Source organism: Camelus ferus, chromosome 26 (assembly GCF_009834535.1).
Source record: "Camelus ferus isolate YT-003-E chromosome 26, BCGSAC_Cfer_1.0, whole genome shotgun sequence".
NCBI lineage: Eukaryota > Metazoa > Chordata > Mammalia > Artiodactyla > Camelidae > Camelus > Camelus ferus.
In genome coordinates, this window is record NC_045721.1 from 6,533,289 (window position 1) to 6,556,302 (window position 23,014).

The window sequence follows — 23,014 nt, forward strand, 5'->3', positions numbered from 1 at the left end:
AAAACTAAAGAGAAAAACAAAACACTGACTTATAAAATTACTATAGCCTTTTAATATTCACACCCCCCCCCATTTAACAGCTTTTCTGTCTGAAACAGGCTCACACACACATACACACACAGAGTAAGTGACATGCCTGAACAATTTTCATTAAAAAGTCATTTCCTTTTGGGTTGTGATTCATTTTACTTTGTCTGACATAGATTAAGTTATTATAAAATTAACTAAAATTGCTGGCACGTCATTCAATTTCTTTTCTTTTGCTCTTTTCCTTCCCTCTGTACAAAAACAATTATCCACCATCTGAAGAATGGTCAAAGTCAAGAAACAGGGTTTTCTGCTTTCATCGACAGATTCTGCCCAGCACGTTTTGTTTTTTCCCCTAAGTAGAGGAAAACCTGCTCTCAAAAATGCAAGTCACTAACATAACAAGCAAGTGCCTTCTCTGGGGATCAAGTCTGTAACAGGCCAGCGTTAAGAAATGAAACCATTGTGTTTATGGTCTTCTTAATATATTGTTACTGAAAAATATAAAACAGCAAAATGATTCTCTAGTGATGCTGAAGGAAAAAAAAATTAAAGCCACGGCAACATTCCCTGCCAATCAAAGGATTTTGTCTAGATTTCTCTTGTTTTAGAAGCCAAAACTCCACATTGACTTCTCAGGGGACTCACATCAGTCCCTTGAGAAGAGAAGTCGAGTGGCTTTTGCTTTTTTAACATGTTTTGTACCCAAAAGGTACAAAACAAAATTAAAAGCATGGTGACGAGGACAAACAACTTAGACTGTTCACAAAGGACAATGAGGGAACCCTGGTAAAAACAGAAGCCGCCTCCAGAGTAAAACGGTTTCGGCTGATCATTTCATTGTGGACTTGACCGACAATAACTAAGAAATACATTAGCATTTCTGCCTGTGAAGTGTGCTTGCAGCTCTCAGAAGGCTGGCTTTTTTATAAACAAGCTGCCTCACGGTGGACAACTGATTTTAGGCATTCAGGCCCATCAGCTTAAGCACAATTATCAAAAAGCGGAGGAGACTTGCATTCAACTAAGTAAACTCTCATTACAAATCCTGCGAAGCAACGACATTTGCATTCTGGAAGTCACAGTTAAGATCATGGAATTTTGAGTCGTGTTAACTCAGATTTAAGTGTCGGTTCCAGCACTCACAGGCTCTCGGGCCTGGAGTAATTAATTTTAACTCTCTAAACTTGCACTGTCCCCCTCCGATGGCCACCGGTCAGGCCCAGGTTACAACGAGGCACACTTGACTACTGTGGCAAGTGTGACAGACGGGCTGAATTTTAAGTTTTATCTCACTTTAATTAATTCAAATTTAAATTTAAAAGCAGATACTCCAGTCAATGATTGGAACAACTTTTAAGCCTGTTGGAACAACTTGGGTATATAAATCCACTGTACACTTCATGAAATCTAAATACAGATCAAGTGTCTCTGAGGAAAATTTAGCAACCAAACTAAGATGTGTTCTGTGTAGAAACAGACTCCAGTGAAAAGACTGTGTATAAAACAAAAAGTAAAATATTTCATTAATAATGTTTTATATTGACTACATGTTGAAATGATAATAATTCGGATGAATTGAGTTAAATAATATACATTATTAAAATTAATTTTCACCTGTTTCTCTCGACCTGCATGAAGGTGGCTACTAAAAATGAAAAATTGCACGTGTGGCTTATATTTGTGGTTTGTGTTATGTCCCTACTGGGTAACGCTGCTTCAAACCTTAGATTCCTTATCGGCCAAATAGTAAAGAACTACACTGTAGGGTTTTGAAAAAATTAAAATGCACATATATTAAAGCACACCCCTCAGTGTCTGGCTTACCACTCAACAAATGGGAATTTTTATTAACTCTACTACCCAGTACAGAGGATGGCGATTTACCTTGAACTACATTTCAAACCTTAAGATCCTAATACATTATCTGAATTTCTGAATTTCCTAGACCATTACTTTTTTCTCTTCAGTACTCTGCAGTACAAGATCTTCATGAATGCCTGCTATATGTTCTCCAAAGAAGTAAAAGAATTTTTTAAAAGTTATCTTATCTTCCATCCTGCCTGTATATGGCATTGCTCTACCCTGTGTGTTCTGCTTCTGTCTCTCTGTCTGTATGTCTCTCTTGCTCACATACACATAGAGCTACCACTATCATATGTGATCATGAAAAGAAGGTTCTTTCAAGCAGCTTCTGAAAATCCTCTAGACGCCCTGATGTTGGCGGCATCAAAGTAAAGAAGACATGTAGAGAGAGCCCCCTCATTCTTCTATTTGGTAATAGGGTCGTTCAGTTGCATCAATTTCAGCTGCATTTGGGTTTGCTTTCCCCTTTTATAATTCAGGAAACATCCAGAATCTGAAGGAACGAAATAGCGGAGAGATTCAATTTCTCCCAAGACAGGGTCTTCCAGCTCTGGCTCTTGGCCCATCTCCATTTGGAGAGTCAGGGCGTCTCTCATTCCCTGAAACCCAGCAGCACGGCGGAGCTGCTCAATGACGAATAAACATTTCAGATAGAAGGGGGAGCTGTTGCATTTATCCAAACTGCACTAACTTGAGTCAGATTCTACCCTTTTTCCGTGTCCCCAGTCCCCACTATCCCTCACCCCATGTAATCAGGCATAACGCTTTGCGTCTCTCAAACTCATGACTTCCTCGCCATTGCTGAATTTCTGAAATCATCTCTCTGGCTCCATGTCCCTCTTTCTTAACAATTTAGGCTTACATTGCACCAAGAGTTGCCCTACACTCCCCACTCATCTTTCCCTGAGGTTAATATCTTACAAAATCACTGTACAATTATGAAAACCAAGACATTAACACAAGCACAACGCTAAACTACAGGCCTTAACTAGAATTTCACCACTGTCCCCAGGGATGTCCTTTTTCTGTTCTAGAATCTAGTTCAGGATCCCTCCTTGCACCCTTGCATTGGGCTGTCATGACTCCTTAGTCTCCTACAGTCTAAGACAGCCCTCAGGCTTCCCTGACACTTCCTGACCTTGACACTTTTGCAAAAAAAAAAAAAAAAAAAAAAAGACAAAATTGCTCAGGAATTTTGCGAATGTTCCTCAAGTTTCTCTGATGCTGTCTCATGATGGAGATTTGAGGTTATAGATTTTTGGCAAGAGTACCACAAACATGGTGTTGGGCCCTTCAGTGCATCCTATTAGGGGATACATGATGCAAATGTCTTATTACTGCTGATATTAATTTTAATCACTTCATCAAAGTGGTGCCATCAGGATTTCTCCACTGGAAGTTTTCTATTTTTCCGCCTGTAATACAACGAATACCTTGAAGGAGATGCTTTGAGATGTTGCAGATATTCTGTTCCTCCCCCGTTTCTACTCAAGTTTTCACCCACAAATCATAGCCTCCATCACTGGATCCAGCCCGCATCTATTATGACTGTGTTGTTTGCCCAACGGTCATTTTCCAATTCCCTCGTTCTTTTTATACTTAATAAATGGGATTCTCTGAAAGAAGATAGTCCATTCTCCCCCATTTACTTTCTTTTTTCAAATATTTATTTATATCACTATGGACACAGGGATGTTTATTTCTCCTAGGGGTCACAATGTAACACTGTCATTGTATATTCATTTATTTGCTTAAGTTGCCCTGGTTTTGGCCGTTAGGAGTTCTTTCAGGTTGACTCCTATGTCTTTTCAACATATTCCTATCTGTTTTTGAAAATGCCTTATTTTCTGGCACCGTAAGATATTACAGGCTTGTCTTATATTTTCTCTTCCCCAGTTCTGGAATCATTTCTCCAAGGAAATAATAGTTTCTTTTATTGAGGAATGGTATTTAGAAACCAGGATCTAGGTGCTGGGTGTGCTCATTGCTACCAAGGTGTCATCACTTTTGTCTGTCCCTCTCAGAGCTAGTAAATATACGTACGTACACACACACAAGCACACACGTGTATGTTTCTGTGTGTATCGATCTGCATATACATTAAAAACCATTAATAAAATATTTTCCTTTCCTCTGAATGATATGGATTTTATTAAAATTTATCATCTAGTTTTCCCCCTCCCTCCCCAAAATGTGTTCCTACTGATACCTCCAATTCCAATCCAACACCATAGCATTTATTCTATACTTTGTCCTTCTCTTATTTGTAATTTTTTCCAATAGTGAAAAATTCAGCTCTCCATTTTCTGAAAAATACTCACCTGTTTTGTTCAATCCTAGAATACTCAAAGTAGTTTCACAATAGCTAACCCGTATCTCTGTGGGAAACACACTCACTAAAGAGAGGATGGCTTCATGTGCACTTCTCTTGTCTTTAGTCTGCCAGTATGCAGTCAAAATGCTGTTCTCCAAAGTTACTTATGTTAGTTCTTTTTCCTTCAGGTGGTTGTTTAAGTCGTTTAGGATACATTTAGGTCCATTTATTATTACTTATATTCCCTTTGGGTTCCACTCATATCCTGGTCAATTTTAATCGATTAATTATTTTTTAATATATGAAACATTACTCTGGTTCCAAAAGGCAGAGCCAAACTAAAACTATACCAGAGAAGTGTTTGCTCCTCATCTCTGTTACCTCATTCACATTCCCTTCTTCTTTCTATGCTTTACCTCACCCCCTCCTATAGATAATTAATCTTTCTAGTTTCTGATTTATCCTTCCTATATTTCTCTGGCCCAAATTTGTCAAATATCCTTTTTTTTTTCTTGAATGAAAAGTAGCACCTAGATATCCTTTGCATTTGTCTTTCCATTTAATAGTAGATCCTGGAAATTACTCAACAACCATCAGTTCACAGAAATCTTCCTCACCCTTTTTATGGTTGTATAGTACTCTGCTGTGTGGATGTAATACAGTTTATTCAATCACACTCCTAGGTGTGGAAATGTAGGTTGTTTCCAGTATTTTGTGCTTACAAACTGCAATAGATAACCTTACTCATAGGTATCTTAATGTTGTTGGAGGTGGACCTTTTGCATAAATCCCTAGAAGTAATAAGATTCTGAGTGAAAAGGTCAGTGTATACATAGTTTTGTGATACATTATCACTTTTTTCTCCAGAAGAGCTGTATCAGTTTGCATTCTTACCAGCAACATGTGACAGTGCCGGCTGGACTCTCTATTTTTTTTATTTTTGTTCTACCACATCCTCCACAAAGCACATAAATCATCTAGAAAGAAGAAAGGGAGGACGAAAAGAAAGAAGGAAGTACTGATACAGAGGTCTCTCCAGCTTAAAAATAATAGCTAATCCCCTACTGTCTATGAAATGAAGCTCTCATGCCTTTGGAAGTGTCTACAAGGCTCTCTCTCTCCAGGTAGCTTTGGATTCAACTTTCTCCTGACACTCATTCTTTCAGGGGACTTGCCATAACTTAAACATTCCATGATCAGTGCACAATTTCATAGCTTTGCCCACACTTCTCTTTTCACTTGCATTTCTATGCCTCCACCCACTACCACTGACCTGATATGCCTCCCTCCCATTCACTCTTCAAGCTCAAATGCCAATCCTGCTTCTTCAGAACATACCCCTTAGTGCTCTAGAAATTCTTCATTCACACCATCTTGACTGCACTGAACCCACTGTATTATGGGTGGTTCCAGGTAAATCTGGCTTCTTGGCACACCTGTTCAATCTTTGACAGTGGGGACATTACCTTTCTCAACTCTGAAGTGCCAAGACTGCAGATGCACAAGCTTCCAAATGGATAAACATGAATAAACAAGATGGCAAATGACACTGCCCTTTATTCAAAAGCATCCTTCTCTTTCTCATATCTCTTCTAGTCTAATGGATTTATCAATGTTCAAGTACCACTTCTCTTAACAGACTCACTCTGGAAGAGCAGACACCAATACTTACATCCAGTGCTGCCAAATATGTGTCCTTCCAACACTTTTCCTCCTGACAAGCTTTGAAGTTTGCTCTATTTTCTTTGCTTTATTTTCCTGAGGATATTCTGCAACCTTTGCTACCACTGAATGCATCATCTGAACCCCACTCTTTAGTCCATACCCTTTACCAACAGTCCTCCTTTCCTCCTTAGAGCATCCAAAGAAACTGGAACAAGCCAAAATATTACAAGTCTAAGCAATGAATTTTCATTCTGACAAAGAGCTAGGGAGCAGTGCCATCTACAGAGGTATTAATGTGTGTTTTGTCGTGGTGCTATAGGAGCCCTCCCCACCCTCCCATCTCCAACACACACTCTTAAGAGAACACCTAAGCCTTCAAATGTAAGAGAAAGGGACCCTCTCTTTTTCCAAGTGAGAACTGATAGACAGTTGCATCATTTTTAAATACACATTCAAAGGGGTCATGGAGCCAAAGTTCAGGGGTGAGGAGGGTCAGGAATCTCCAGGGGTGGGAGAGGCCAGACAGGCTCAACCTGGGAGAAAAGGTTGGCTTTCCTGAGACTGGAAAGGAACCAGGGGATGTGGGGTGTTCCCCTGAGTAACAGAGCCTGGATCCTTCTTGTGTGCAGAGCTCCAATCAGAGGGCAAGAGCTCTAGACATTCAGCGGATGCTGCTCCCCAGAGCTGAACTTTCCAGAACAGCAGAGGAGGCCCTTGTGGCTGAGCCTATGGCTTGCAGAGAGGACCCCAATGAGAGGCAGCCCTGCAAGGGGCATCTCTGAGACGGACCAGAAAAAGCACCAGTGCTGACTGTGAAACTAAGGGGGATCCCCACCGACTCAAGACCAGGCTCATATACCCTCTGTTCTAGAACCAAAGAAGCCCCCAATTTTTGAACTCACCCAACGGAAGTCACGGGACCCTACCACACTTGAATAAATCTGGGATCTACTCAGTATCCTGCTGAGTATAGGATAGGGAGAAAAAAAGACTCTTACAATGGAGTACAAGGGAACACAATCCACACTCATCACAGTAATAACCTATTAAAAGCTAAAGCAACAAGGGCTGGAACTTCTCTAAGCACCCCCATCAGTACATCTTCTAAAGCAGTTATGAAGGGAGTTGAGATTGGGTCTTGTGGAGGACAGGCTAGAACATTCCCCTAGTGGGAGGACAGGAGACCTGCTGGAGTGAGTTCTGGGTTCCTCCAGCTCTGAACCAACTGCCCAAGGTTGGCAACCTATTAAGAGGAAACACCTCCTAAAGAGATGGGATTCCAGCATTTAAACCCCTCTGTCTCTGCTACTCAAATCATTGAAAAGAAAGGTCTCAGTAATTGGACAGACATCAGAGGCACCTCCCCTCTCCTAACTCACATTATTTTCTGCTGTCTGGATGCCTATAATTTATTGAACACTGGAAAGGCTGGTTAAGCCATAATTTAGAATAAACTGTTTTCTTTAAAGTGAATCCGAGAGCCAAAGAAGTCTGTATGACTGGCTATGAGAAATTTTAAAGTAAAGTAAAGAAGGAAAGAGAGATAAAAAACGTTTATTTTTGTGGGAGGCACAAAGTGGTCAGACAGAAGTAGTTACTGACACACTTCACTACTTTGTCTGGGGTGAACCCTACTGATTCAACTAAACGGAGATAAACATAAGCTTCCCACGATGGTCATCACCTAGACATCTGTTTTTCCCATGACTTCGAAAATATTTTTGTAACTGTTTTTAACTGAACTAATTTCACCTGTAAGAGTCTCAACTTTAAGGATCCACTAATATCAATATTATTACGTGGTTGACTTTGAATATCACAAAATTGGTATGATATTATCTGCTGAATGCCCTTGCACTTAAAAATATGGGTATTACAATATCCAGTGTGGGGTATGAGGGAATAATGTGGTATACTTATTTTTGACTCTAGAATATAATCAACTAATTCATTTTAAAATAAATCCAAGTTGTTTATAACCATTTCTGAAAGCTCTGACCAATGTCCAATATCGCAATGCTACCATAATTAGAAGAAAATTTTTCTGCTAGAACTGAATTAATAACTGAAGTTCTGAATATGCAGCATGCACTAATCCTGGTTTTTAAAATCCCTAATGGGCTTTGTAGCAATGCAATTTGGCAAAGTGAGTAAAATCCTAACATAATAGATAAAGGTAATTAGAGATGCAGAACAAATTCTTTTTAAATGCCCTGACTGCAATCCGGACACTTCAGTTCCTTCTTCAGAAATGGAAAACTAGCAAAGGGAGGAAATGTGACAAATCAGGAAAAGAATAAGAGAAAATCAAACTGTATCGATCATAAAGGGATTTTGGACTTGAGAGTGGTTCAAATCCTTCCAGTGATTTTGACTTTCCAAAATATCCCAAGAAACTGGCCAACTTACAACTTAATGAATCTCTCCACTTAGAAATAGCCTAACTCCAGTTAAGCGGCCAAAATGGGGGTGACAACTGATGGTCTCAGGAACTAAAAGAAAACCAGTGGATAAATGTTCTAGGGAAAATGCAGCCTTTTGACATGGCTGCACAAACCATTCCATAACTCACAGCCATCATTTCATTTCAAGAAAGTATATATTTCTCCTTGGTACATGAAGAATAAATTTGGTTTTATGATATATTATACATATACATATACACAATATATATTATTTGGTTTATTCATATTATATATTACATTTAATTATATAATTATATTTCTTATATATTATAATATAAATATTTACTATATATATAATATACATATGATTTATAAATATATTGTATAATATAGTATTTATAATATTATACTGTGTTTTATATATATACTTCTTGTATTGTTAAACTTCAACTAACCAAGTACGGATGTAGATCAAAGTGATAGATTTGCTGTAAAAATGAGGTTTGATTTAAAGTCTAACTGGGTACTCATTTTACAGTTCATAATATATATGTAAATATTTGTATTATAAACAAATGTAATGTACTTTGAATATATTATAATACAGAGTATATTATAAATGTTTACTATTTATTCTATTAAGTATAATATTTAATATCCATGTTATAATATATTAATATCATAATATTTAGTATATAAGTAAGTAGAAAATAAGTACCCAGACAGACTTCAGATTGAACCTCATCATCATAACAAATGTGTCACTCTGAGCTACATGTCCATCTGAATAGCTGAAGTTCAGCAACACAAAAGGTAGAGATGGAAGAATGGACTGGAATCTCGAATCAAGGCATATCAGAGGGGGGATGACCTAAAAGGTCACACCATCCACCACGAACCTCATTTACACATAAAGAAACACAGAAGTAACATAGCCCAGAAGTAACCCAAGTACCCAAGAGCCAACCACAGGGACAAGTAAAGTTGGGTCCAGAACCAACTCTTCAGTTTCCCAGCTCAATGTTTTCTTCTGCTGCAAAAGCCAGTCTGTTTCTCCACCAGCATCTCCGGGGCCCCTGGATATGCTGGATCAGGGCTACAAGGGACCCTCAGACTACCAAGGATGTCAGTGAACTCCCACAGACATTTCCTCTATGGTATCCATTTTTAGAATAGTTAGTTGGTTGACTTGTGCAATAGTAAAGAAGTGATTTCAAATTTCTTCTCTACTTGCTCTCAGCTTATGAATGATAATTCTGAACAGCTCAGTGTCCACTCAGAGTACTAGGCACTGGTTTGGGGGAACGGTTATTCTAAAGGCTCTCCCCGAGAGTAGTCAGAAGTAGCTGATCTTTGGTTATTTCTTCCAATTGCTTTGACACACTTTCTAGTCACACTTTCTTAAAGTCCTAGATGTTGGTTATATTTGACAGACAGTGAAATGCAGCCCTATTTCTGATGATAATGCCTTTTAACAGTTGTCAAGACAGATTTAACAGAAGGCTACCAGAATTCGTAACTCCTAAACAGCTTTTTTTTTTCATCTTAATAGAAAACTTTGGGGCCCCCTAAAGAGTTATCACTTGGAATTTTTTCCTAAAAACAGACACACTCACTAAATTATGACTTATATTGCTAATGTTCCTGTTTCTAATGTAATTTTTTTAAGTTTATACTGCCAAATAAAAGTTACGAACTGTATAATCACCAGAAGTTTACCTCTGTGGCCTACAAACTCCAAACTGTAGTAGACAGATGTGAAACTGGTGAACGACGCCAGGAGGGAGACTCACTGGCAGGTTCACGGGTGAGGGAACAGATCTGTGGTTCTGCCAGCTCTCTGTGGGAGGCACTTCTGCTGGGCCTTACCCAGAAAGGTTTCCTCAATTAGAAGCTTAACTTGATGTGGAACAGCGATTTTCTTTTCCGTTCTGTACTTTGGATCAAAAGAACAAATTGTTTACTCCAGACTCCTAAATAAATATAATTGATAAATTAGCATGATCTTTTTTTCCCCCTCCTTTATCTCATATAATAGCAAAGAGATTCCTAGCCAGAGGATCACTTATATTCATCTCCTATGGAGAACATTTAATTTTATTTAGAACCTTAGAAATCAAAGCTTCATCTGAAACCAGTTACTACTTCTGGTTAAATTAGAGCCAAACGTTCAGGATAATGGTGATCTTCCCTATGATACAGAATGTTTAGCATGGATGCTATAATTCTCCTAGGGAGGCCCAGGGAAAGGTATTTGCCTGAAGATAAATTGTTTTTGTTTTTCGTTTTTCGTTTTTTCTTTTTGTTTTTGTTTTTTTTTTTCCCTGTGGAGAAGGTGCTGAGAAATCCACAGACCACTTCCTTCATCCATGCACCTGACAATGACACTGCTGAACTTGTCAAACAGTTTCACGTCTGTCTAACTACACTTTGGGGTTTAGAGGCATGGAAGTGAAAGTCTTATGATTATACAACTTGTACTATTGTATGACAGCATCAATGTAAAAAGAAGAGAAACACTAGAAACATGAGGGTCTCTATTTACTACGTGTATCATTTAGGTGTTAATAACTATCTCAAAACCAACCAGAATGAGTCTACTTTAAACTCACTCATCAGGAAGGTGCCAAAATGGAAAAATGCGCTCTAGGTCAAGGGAGGCAAACTGATTAAAATAACTTTATAGTATATAACTCAGAGCTAAAAATGTTTTATGTATAAAAAATACACACTATATGTTTAAATAATTTTCCCTACTGCCAAGTCAAAAATAAACGTGGTGTATTTACCAGTGATAACTGGTACAGATAACTGACATTGCCAGGAGGCACTGTATCTCCAACTCATTGCATTAAACCTAAGTTTAGACTGATGGTACCAGCGGTGACAAAGGAAGGTGGTATTTTTGCCACTCTAGTGCAAAAAAAAATCTCATTGCCAAAAATAGTGATTTTAAAAACAAATAGTTAAAAGGTTTTCTAAACTATATTTTAAAGAAATAAATATTTGCTAAATCGTTTCATAAAAGACGCTTATACCCTCTATGAGTCTGTAATTGCTTTATGTGTCAGTTCTAAATTTACTATTGATTGTTTTAGCAAAAAGTACATACAACCATAATACAGTCTGATGTAGTTTTGTTTGGTTTTTATCTTCTATTTATTCATAGAACAGGCCAAGACCAAGAGTTTGTTGGTACTGTCACTAAATCTTTTCTCAGTTTAAACTGAATTTGTCTCCAGTAAGACTTCCTGTCTACACTTATAGACATTACTCCTGTTAAAAGGTTTCAAGTTTTTTGTTGTTTTTTTTTTCCTTTAAGAGTCTTGGTACTTGAATGAGTGTTGAGATAAGTAGTTCTCAGCCTTGGTTCTGATAGAATTATCTGGAGAACTCTTAAGAAATACTTACCCCAGGCCCCACTTAGCACAACTAAATAACCTCTAAGGCAGCCGCCTAGACACAAGTATTGAAACCTCCCTGAAAGGATTTCAACCCATGTCTGAGAACCTCGGCCCCTGGCCTACGTGTGACCTGGCCTGGCCGCTCTCAGTAACAGAGCTCTTTAATGTTTCCTCTTGCCTCCCAGAAGTCATCACAGAGAGTCAGACGGCTAAATCCTGATGGGAGTCACTGACTCTCCTATGAATAGTTAGAAATCAACCCTTATACTTGTATCTTGGGGACAATGGGGTCTGAAAGACCCAACAGATAATGCTCTATTAAAAAAAAAAAAAGAGATTACAGGAGCAAATTATTTCAAATTAAAAGTTATTCTCCCTTGTATATGATTAGGTAGTTTTGCTTTAATGTGTCAAATTAAAACTAACTTTGGGGAGAGAGTAATAGCTCAGTGGTAGAGTGCATGCTTAGCATGCCTGAGGTCCTCGGTTCAACCCCCAGTACCTCCATTTAAATAAATAAATAAAATAAAATAAAATAAATTTTAAAAATCTATCTTCATAAGCAGTTTCACTAAAATATTCTGAACTTAGAAATTCAATTTTGTTTGTAAATCACTTTTTGATCTAAAAGAAACACAAATTAGTTCTACCTACTCTTACTCAATCATTTCTTAACTGCAGATTAGTCCATTTGGTGAAATACAGTTTCTTATTCTCTGCCATTAGCAGGCTCATGAGGAAAACCTTCCCCAAATCATCAAGAGCATTAAATCATCAAATGAATAATGTCCATATATGCCACATGGAAACTGGTAGTATGAGTTTCAGCCAATCCAGGAGTTCATAAAATTATTCAATATTGAAAGTCTATACGTCAAAAAAGGACTGAAAATCCATTAAGACTAACATACTCACGTTTCCACATAGTAAAAGATTTGCCCAAAAAAGAGGGAATCCTTTAAACAGTGCCTCACTCTCAATTTTTAGAAGTCCGCAATCAGTATCTTTAAACTTTCATTAGTATTATTTCAAGTAATTGACTTTATATTTGGGTGCTGACTAATACCACTCTAAGACGGGGACACCAAGGAGGAAATGTTGTCTTTTTTCTGAACTGGTAGAGTAGCAAAATAAAGTTCAGTACAGAAATAACACATTTTAAAGAACATTTAAATAACACATTTAAAGAGCATTTTTACCTCAGAAACTATGATGCTGAGATGAGTTTTGTAAACTCTTGTACATCAGTTTCAGTGACACAGAGGTGCTTTGTCCCAAGTCATATACATGGGACGAAAGTACAGAAACCCTGCCCACCCCCTGACAATCCCTCCCCTTTGCTGAAGAAACCTCATATATGACCAAAATTTCTGATAATCTGTTTACGAAAGTGATTCAAACTGGTGTGAAGGAAGGTCAGGGAGTTGTATAGTCAAGTCTGGTCTGTGGAGAGGAGGCTGCTGGGCTATCTTTACACACTTTGCAACTAAATTTTAGCATTCAACAGGTATAAAGAAAGGAAAATTATGCAACTAAGTTGTTCAAAAGGGCTGATAGCCAGCGAGCCCAGAGCACGCTGTCCTGGATCATGCTGTGGTGACACTGACACCAGTCTTCAGGGACTGGCCACCATTTCATGAAGTATTTTAAAAAGAGACCAACTATGACCAGGTTTTTATCCTACTTATTTTAAGAAAAGCAACAGAAAATTCAGACCAAATTCTTGCCTCTGCAATTGCTCTGAGCCTTTGGAGATTTAGAACTGTTTTGTTTTGTTTTTTAACAACTGAATGCTGCCTAGATGGATTAAGTGATAGAAAATAATCCAATATTTTAGTACCTAAAAGAATAACTGCATACATGTGAAAGGATAGGTCATTAAATGCAGACATTCAAGAAGCGATATAAAAGTAATTCATAAAACAGAAAATATAAAAGCGAGAAGGATGTCTAGATTTAGGATACTATCATAACACGATTCACCAAAGGAAATGAAGGGAGTAGGCTAGAAATAGAGAAATAATACCCACTAAAAAGCTTCAAAGGCACGGCAGGATTCATTTCCTGTAATAATAAAGATGCAGGTCACTGGGGAATATCCTTTAAGAATCCTTTACATAACCCAGAAGAGCATCTTCCAGATAGGTGGTATAGTAACGTTAGCATGTCAAAAAGAGGAGAACTTTGGCCAAAAAAAATATTACAGGTGAAGAGTTGTAATGACTGACTTAGTGCAAGAAACATTCACACACAGGGACACAGAGATGGATCTCTTATCAATGGTACCCAACCTGTACCCCCAATGCAACTATGGTGCTGGCCATGGAAATGTCTCTCCTTCCTCAATTCAGGGCAGTGAGAGCAAAGAGAGAATGAGGAAATGCAGCGTTGTCAGGAAAGAGATAAGTTCTCATCAGGGCCAGGAGGCAGAAGGCAGACTGGAAACCAGGGCTTCAGTATAGAGAGGAGTTTGCCCACAGGGAGAAGGATTCAGAGACATATGATCACAGAACAGAGATCTGAGACGAAGCGAAAAGACCTGGTGAGCAGAGTGAGTCCCCACTGGGGAAGCAGAGAGGGGAGGCTTTGCACCTGGAGTGACAGGTAAAAAGAATCAAGCTGAGAGAGATGGTGAGTAGGGAGACGAGCACACGTACACTTTAAATTAATAGCATTTGGGAGCTTTATTCTTTAGGCAACGGGGAAACAAGAGAGGGAATTTGAGAAGGGAGAGACATCTTCAGGGTTGAACCCTAGGAAGATCATCCTGGGAACCCAGGACAGAGTGCCCAGGAAGGGACGGAGGGCAGAAATCCATTTAAATGCAGTCTTTTAGGCAAGAGAAAACTAGATGGCAATGGGAAGCGAAAGAAGGGAAAGTACTAAACTGGAATTCGCAGATTTCTAAAGCTATAACTTGTTATGAGAAATGCCCCCCCCCCGTGCTTGCATGCGCACACAATTTCACAGATCAATGCAGATGCAGGAAAAAATATTCTTAGGAAGGGCAACTCTGGATTCAATACACAACACGGGGCATGGATTCTCACTAAACACTGATTAAAATATAAAGACTTCACTACTGTCTTCCCCAAAAGATCCTCTCTCACAGGTATTCTGCAGAGTAGATATATTGCATGTCTACTTTCTATAAAGAAAAAGAAATTGTATTTCTTCATACGTAGTACCTTTGGCCCTCCGTATTCGCAGGTTTCCATGGTCATCCTACCGCGGATGCGGAGGCCCGACTGCACGAGGCCATTTGATAGTACAAGGAACTTGGGCATCCGCCTGATCCCGCGGGGGTCCTAGAACCAACCGCGGGAGGATACTGAGGGACGACCGTAGTGTTTCTTATACTGCACAACTGAAAAGACAACGTTCCACTTCCCTTACAACTACCCAGAATTCCTGAGTTTTTCTTGATTATACTAGGCGGAATGTATAGAATCTATCTTCTGTTTTGACTCTAATTTGCTCTAGCTAATCAGAAACTGAGAATGTTTTGCCCGTGAGAAAGCCCACTACAGCTACAGCCTGGGCTTGTCTCTACCCCCAATGTCTTTCTGAAGCAAAGCAAGGTCATTTGAAAAGTCTTCATCATCAAGCATTTGTGTGTGTGTGTGTGTGTGTGTGTGTGTGTGTGTGTGTGTGTGTGTGTGTAGGCAGCTGGGACGAAGGTGACAAGGAAACGTCAGCATCATCCCTGGAGGTTTATGGTGGCAGCAGACTTGGTTATTAACTGGCCACGGAGGACTGATTCCTCCATACTTTCCATTTGGGAACTGTGTTCATTAATCACCAGTATGACCTACAACAACAACAAAAAAAACAATGCAGATACATTTTCTCTTCATGGCAAAGGGTCGTTCAGCTTGGGAGCAATTTGCCACCCACATAAAATTTATATTACATTTATGTTCTCTGAATAGTTTACAAGTTCGTCATTAAATCTCACAAACAGCTGGTCCTCATTTCCGACATCCTCTCTCCCCACAGTAAATACAAACACACCAAGTATGTGGACAGACAATGGAGTGAAGTCCCAAATATTTCTCTTGAGTTTATTTACCTTCCTCTTTCGGAAACACCCAGGAAATCATGCCTTAACTCTGTAAGCAGAAGTTGCTGTTTATAAAATGACTAAGCTCACAGGCGTTGCATCCACACAGCATCATTAGAATTCAGGAGATACCCCTTGTCTTCCTCCGCGTATCTCAGCAGGCTGAGAGAGATTCCGCTAGGCTCCACAGAGTCTCCCAGGCTCATAGCAGGGAGCTGGGATAGAGCAGAAATTGGATTTCTTCAAGGCTGTAAATCCTGTATCTTTCTTAGGGCAGATAATCACTCACTACTGAGGATGATAACTGGACTCTATCCTATTGCACAAAACTTAGCATTTAGTGGATTGTTTTTAAAAGACATCTTGTTCCCTGTGTTACATACAACCTTGAACACATGAAACTCCATCCCCTAATTCAAACACCCATTGAAATGACCATGAACTGGATTTTTTTAAAATAAAGAATTATCTGCTTATACTTTTCACACTAGAAACTTCAAGGACTTTATAGATATAATGCAGATGGAACCCAATTAAGGAAGCATGATCTGACGGGACATCTTAAATGTGAAGGAAGTATATACCTGGGACGGTTGTAGAAATGATTCCAGAAGTGAATTTTGCTAATGCCCATTAGATAACAGTAAACATGACTGGTGCTGATTGTGGGTACGGTGTGAGGCACAGGTGACTTTCCCAGTCTATCTGGGAGACACAAGGAGCTGGAGAGCACTCTGAACAGAGACCTGACATCAGAAGTCACTGCTAGATTAAACTTGGCTTTCACGGGGCAGGAAGAACAGAGCACAGTCCTGGATGGCTGCTCATTGGAAAGATCTAGACCAGGACAAGGAAGAAGGCATTGGTCCAACTAATTCCTGAATACCACTCTAGACATAGAAAGAAACTGGCAAATCAGTCAAGCTGCCTGGGACACTTCCTCTGGTTCTGGTCATCCCGGCCTAAAATGCTGAATCTCTGAAAATCCCTTCTTTCATTAGAGACTGAGAAATTGAAGAGCATTCAATATCATCTCTGAAAGAACACACTGCAATTGCCAATCTTTGAAAAGCATAGATGTCCCCTCCTCCCCTCCACCCCGCAGAAACCAAAGCAAAACTTTGAAGAAACAAAGTGACTGTCTTCCTAAGAAAAACAGTTTCAATAAGACAGGGGAGAACTTATCTGAAATGCATTATTTCAGTAGACCTCAAAAGGACACTGCATCCCTGCAGTGAGAGTAGAGGGTCATGGAAAGAAGCAGTCAAGAACAGAGGAAAAATAGAAAGGCCAGCCTCCATAATTAGAAACGACCATAAAGGCAGTGAGTAGCAGTTAGAATTGTGGAAAAAATCAAATCAGTAAAGTAAAAGCTCAAGGAAAGTCTCTCAAGACTCAAGGGTAAGTGATGATGAAAAAGGATACAGGATGGCCAGTATGCATTACAGGAACACCAGACAGAGACCAGAGCAGACATGGACCGACGGAGAAAGTAACTGAAAACTCCTCTTCACACAGAAAAACTCTGAAAAGACACAATCCATTCACCAGTGTCTAAAATACTGTCCTATGGATATATTCCTGCCAACTGACAAACCAGTAGTTCCAATGCTAATTTATTAACTAATGGTGGTAGATGACTGTCCCAAGCAAATAAAACATGCAAAATTCACCTGGCATCTCTTTGTCTACAAACCTACATGGGGAACTACTACTGTAACTCAGAAAAGTGCTCAGTGAGTATGAGATCAAAACAAGTGGGAAAGATGGATAAATCAAAACTTTAATGGTATCGGCTTAAAGTAGCTGGACACAGCCATCTCAAAATATGCATAGCCACACTGATGGCTCAAAAATGTTTGAATCCACCAGCAAAAGCTCACCCTAACTTGGATACTGCTGCAGTGCCCTGGATCACATGGGACTCCTTGATCTCACTTGTCTATGCATTGCCATCTGACTGACACTCTGCTGTGTTAGTTAGCAGCTGTGTTAATTAAATTAGTGTCCAGTCAAATGTTGCTGGTCCAAAAGCAATTCGGAACCTACCTCCACCCACCAAAAAAGCAACCTTCCACCACATATCTAACCTTTGATCCACTCTATGTCACTATTTAATCTTCAGAGGGCAAGCTCACTGCCATTATAACCATGTTGGTACTGGGCAAATCTGTATAACCTCTTGACCTGACAACTTATTCAGAGAACTTGAAAATTTTATTAAGAGAGGTGATAAGGTGGATACACAGTGAAACCACTATAAATCGCCAATAGCAAATATGCACAGTCTTTTTGATTTCCATGAAATCATTAACCAAAAAACTGATCATCTATTAAACCACAAAGGAAACCTTATTATTAATATCTCCATCTATCCTGCTTTCCAAAAAATGCAATCAGAACTTGCACATATCCCATTTCTCTGGCCAAACCGCCCCTAATCCCTTAGAAATGGTTTTGATTACAAAATCCCATAGTTTTGTTTACAAAAGGGCTGGGTACTATGAAAAAAAATTTTAACTACAAATGAAAAACTATTTAGAATATAGATAGATTGATTGATTGATTAGATGTATTAAAGCTGCAGTTAGAAGCAAATCAGTGGTACTGTATATCTTTTTTCCAAGCCCTAAGAAACAAGTATCATGACACCCATTTTACAGATGAGAAAACTGTGGCACAGTGACATCCCCAAAGTCACACAGAGCGTAAATGTTGAAGATGAGATTCGATCTCAAAAATTCACACTTCTTGTCACCTAGACCCCAGAAACAATAAAAACAAATGAAATAAGTAAAATTTCATGGAGCTGAAATGTGAATGAAGAAAATAAAAATACAGCTAAGAAAAGGAATACCAATTTTCAGTTATATTGCCCCAGGGAAAAGAGTACATCTTCTGTATGAAAGACATGTTTTGTCACATTTGTATTTATGAAACTATTTTTTCCAACACACTTTGCCTGAAATTAATTTACTTAACACTAATTTACTTACAGCAGATGGTGACATATGTTATGAACTTTTAATCCAAAATATTAGATTTCTTCGAACCTAAATTTTTGGGAAGAGTAGTGGCAGGACAAACAGAAACCAGAGGAAGAGGATGTAGAGAAATTTAGACAAAACTTGAAAAGTAAAATGAGACAGAAATGTGAAAGAGGAATCGTGCAGATTTATTTTCCTATTGCATCATATTTGAATCAAAAATGTTTTTAGAATTGATAAATAGAAAACACTTTTAACAACATGTGAAGGTGTTCTGCCTACTAAAATTTCCTCTGCTGTGGTTACCTATGACTAATGTACGCATTCAGTGTTTCAGACCCAAACAGACTAACTGTAAAGAGGTAAAGTTGCAGCTCGGCCCACTTGTGTTAGGGGACACATAATGAATGAATGTTGATATCAAACCCTGCCACCAAAGAACAAAACGTGGTGTCTCACCGAACAATGAGAGTTGGAGGTTCTCTTTCAGGCTGATAAAAACACTTGTAAGGAGTTTGCCTGTCCCTGTCATCCAAGATGGACATGTGTATGCCTGTCCACATACACACAAGTGAACCCAGAGGTGCTGGACCTCTTCTAGTATTTGCTGGGTAAATAGGTCATAAATTCAATTCAGATAGAGAACCATTTTCTCTCCCTTTTGAGACAGTTTAGTTTCTTAGGACAGGACTGATGCTATGCTTGACTTGCGCAACGGGTTCTTTAGACAAATCCTGCTCTGGAGATTTGCTAAATCATCTGAAGAATCCATTTTGCTCTTAGCTTTTCACCCTCATAGTCCTTTTGCATCGTGCTGTCTTCATTTATATTCTTTCTTTGTTATTTTTTTTGCAGTGTCTTTAAAAACTCATTTACACCATAACCAGAGGAGATTTATATAAGAAAAGACTTTCCTCTTTATCTTTGATTTTATTTTTATTGAAATATAGTTGATTTATAATGTGTTAGTTTCTGATGTATAGCATAATGATTCAGTCATATATATATGTATTCTTTTTCATATTCTTTTTCATTATAGGTTATTAAGACTTTACTCTTTACATGCCAGCTAGTAACCAGCAAGCTTTTTTCAACTTTACAGAAACAAGATTTGGGGCTCTCAGTGAGCTCCATTCAAACCATAATTGCACTCAGTCAATTGAAATAGTCAAATGAGTACTCATTCATGAGACAGTTAAAAAAAACACACAGTAAACTGATTAAAAGTCCATAATAGGCATAAAATGATACTAGGAAACCTACGAAAAAATGAACCATAATAAACCAACATAAACCAAAAAATACCCATCAGTCACACGGGAAATTTTCAAATACTTCCAACCTGGAGGGGTTATGACGTGAATGTAAAACATCAAAATTAAGTTTAGTATGTTTTTGCAGAGTTTTAGCTATTTTTTTTCTCTAACTTTCCTGGGGAAAAATATTTCTGAAATCAACACTTCGGGGGACTTTCCAACAGAGAGGAAACTCTTTCATACTGTGTTTCAACAGCAGAATTCAGACCGACTCCTACTGAAAGAAAGTGGATAACTTAAGTCCAAAAGAGGCCTGGCTATAAGCTTTCTCATCCCAAAAAGAGCCAACATAAAGTTGCAAAGCACAAAGCTGGATCCAGGAACCCCAGCACTTAAATCACACCTCCTGATTTCATCTTGAAATGCCTACATGCTTCCTTACTGTTACGCTAAGTGTGTGTGAACACAGTGGCAGCTGCCCAACGATCAGAGGGTACACAGATCCCCACACTTTCCTAATTGTTTTACTGGTTCTAGCTGATGAATTTAAGAAGTGGTGTTTTGTTTGATTTTGTGTCTACAGATTTTGAATACTTGGATCTGGCAGGAAGGTTACTCGATATTTCTTCGCTGTAATGAATGCTGGGAGTTGCACCCAGAATCCAACTTTAGGACAAAACACTTGTTCTCAGCCACTGGGAATGCTGACTGGCTGACAGCTTTCAGCTGCACCCTCCTCGCCCCACAATTGCTCTAGGCCAGAGTTCCTCAAACTTTCTCACTTCTTTTTTTTTTTAAATTGAGTTATAGTCAGTTTACAATGTTGCGTCAATTGCTGGTGTACAGCACAATTTTCAGTCATACGTGAATATACATATATTTGTTTTCAAACTTTCTCACTTCTGAGAGCCTTACATGGCCCTCCTTAAATTAAAAGAGATGCCCAACCTACTGTTTATAACTCAAACAACTTTGTAAACATTCAAGTCCTAACCACTGAATACTCAGTGGGCAGGACAATTTCAGCCCTTGGACGATTGGACGCTACAACTCTCAGAGTCTCTTTTGCACTGATTTTCCAAGTGGTGCTTGCGGCTTATCCTATGGACTGCTGAAACCCTGGACTGGAAAGGAAAACAGCAATCCAGTGTGGAAACTGAATAGCCTTGAGCAGGTAGTTCAGGCAGAGTCCTCGTGAGTCCACCACGGACACTCAGGGGAACCGTCGGGAACCCAGTCGTGGGCTGATTTCTCACTCAGAGTCTGACTCAATCAAAGCAACACCCCGCCTCCCCATGGGCAGGCCAGGTCTGGTGACTGCTGGGGGCAGAAAAGGGACAGAAGGGTATATTTAAAGTCATAGGTACTTGCCTCCATTTCGGACAACCCTAACAGCCCTTTCTGGTTTCAGAGCTCTTGAGGTCTCTGTTGCAGCTTCCTGGCCCTTCAACTTTTCCCTCCATCAGTCCCACTCCCCTCCCTCCCTCAACAGCTGATCCCAGCAGCTCTACAAGGCATCTCCCAGAATTCCAGGGAACCCAACCCATGACAGTCACTTAAAGAGGAAAAAAAATATTTATTGAAGTATAGTCGATTTACAACGTTTTGTTAATTTCTGGTGTACAGCACAGTGATTCAGTTATATATATATTCTTTTTCATTATAGGTTATTACAAGTTATTGAATATAGTTCCCTGTGCTCTACAGTAGGACCTTGTTGTTTAGGACAAAAACATTTTAATAGAAGAAAACATCATATCCCCCAGCTAGACAACTGAAATTATACTTTAAGTAAACTTTATTTTTTTAAACATCATTTTCAGTTGGGTTTGGGGCTGCACAAGCACTTGGCAATTCAACCTCACTTCTTTCCTGAAAATCCAATGATGTCAAAACAGCATAGCTTGAACCCCATTCCATAGCTGCTGTGGGTTCTGGACTTTGACTTCAGAGGTGGGGAGACTGTCCACAGGTTCCACCTCACCGTGGCTATACTGTGCCCGCAGCTAAAAGGAGCTTCCATCCTTACTGTGTTAGCCGTGATAGTCTTATCCACAGCCACGATGCAAAAGCTCCTAAAAGGCTATCCTTCGAGTTACAACTCATTTTAAACATATCCACGCAAGAGGAAATTCCATGAGGGGAGAAACCTGTCCATCTTAGCCTGGCGCCTACCGCAGTAGCTAGCAAATTACAGGCACTTGCTACCTATATTTGTTGAATGAGAGAATCACTAAAATCCAATTTTCACACTCTTCAAGAATGGTGATTTTCCAGGTATGGCTCAGTGGTAGAGTGCATACTTAGCATGCATGAGGTCCTAGGTTCAATCCCCAGTACCTCCATTAAAAAAAAAAAAAAAAGAATGGTGACTTCCCTATAATGTTAAGATAAGAACAGGACAGAATTCATTGATCTCTCTTAAAAGATCAGTTGTGCTTATTGTAACATTTGTATATTTTAAAAACAAAACTCGCCCGAACAGATGGACACTACTGATGCGAAGTAGCAGGAGGCCATCCCATCATACAGCAATACATCCAGAATGTACCTTAGGGGCACATTTCGATGTTAAAACTTAAAGAAATAAATAGTGATTTTTTTTTATTGCAGTGACAAGTACAGTACCATAAGTTGGGAACTGCAAGAAATGACTGCCTATAAATTTACTCTATGTTATGAGCCACTGTTTTAAATGGCCATGAAGTAGGTGTCTGCTGGAGACTTGTACAAAGCTAAAAGGTTCATAAAAATATAAATGAACAGTGCAGCTCCGTCTTAGATCTTATAATTTAAGATCTGACAGGACACAGGGTTTTCCTTTTAATTTGAAGAATATACTAAACCGTACCAACCACTACTATAAAGATAATTACACACACAGCCCACTGATTTGTTATAACAACTAATTAAGGATGACAGTATATTGTTGTTGTTGTTGTTGTTAAGGCTATTCATAAGAAAAAGGCAAAAATGAACTCAATACAGCCAGAACCAGGATCGGAAAATGGTTTCTCATAAAGTTCA

At 39.0% G+C, this 23,014-nt stretch overlaps 1 protein-coding gene and 1 long non-coding RNA gene across 2 annotated transcripts in view; one reads left to right on the forward strand and one right to left on the reverse strand.

Annotated features, from left to right (window-relative positions):
• Window positions 1-23,014, reverse strand: part of UNC5D (unc-5 netrin receptor D) — a 494,853-nt gene that overhangs the window by 443,639 nt on the left and 28,200 nt on the right.
• Window positions 2,032-14,334, forward strand: LOC116660080. Its single transcript, XR_004315454.1, has 3 exons — window positions 2,032-3,265; window positions 7,003-7,007; window positions 14,325-14,334. It is a non-coding gene; the product is annotated as an uncharacterized LOC116660080 (long non-coding RNA).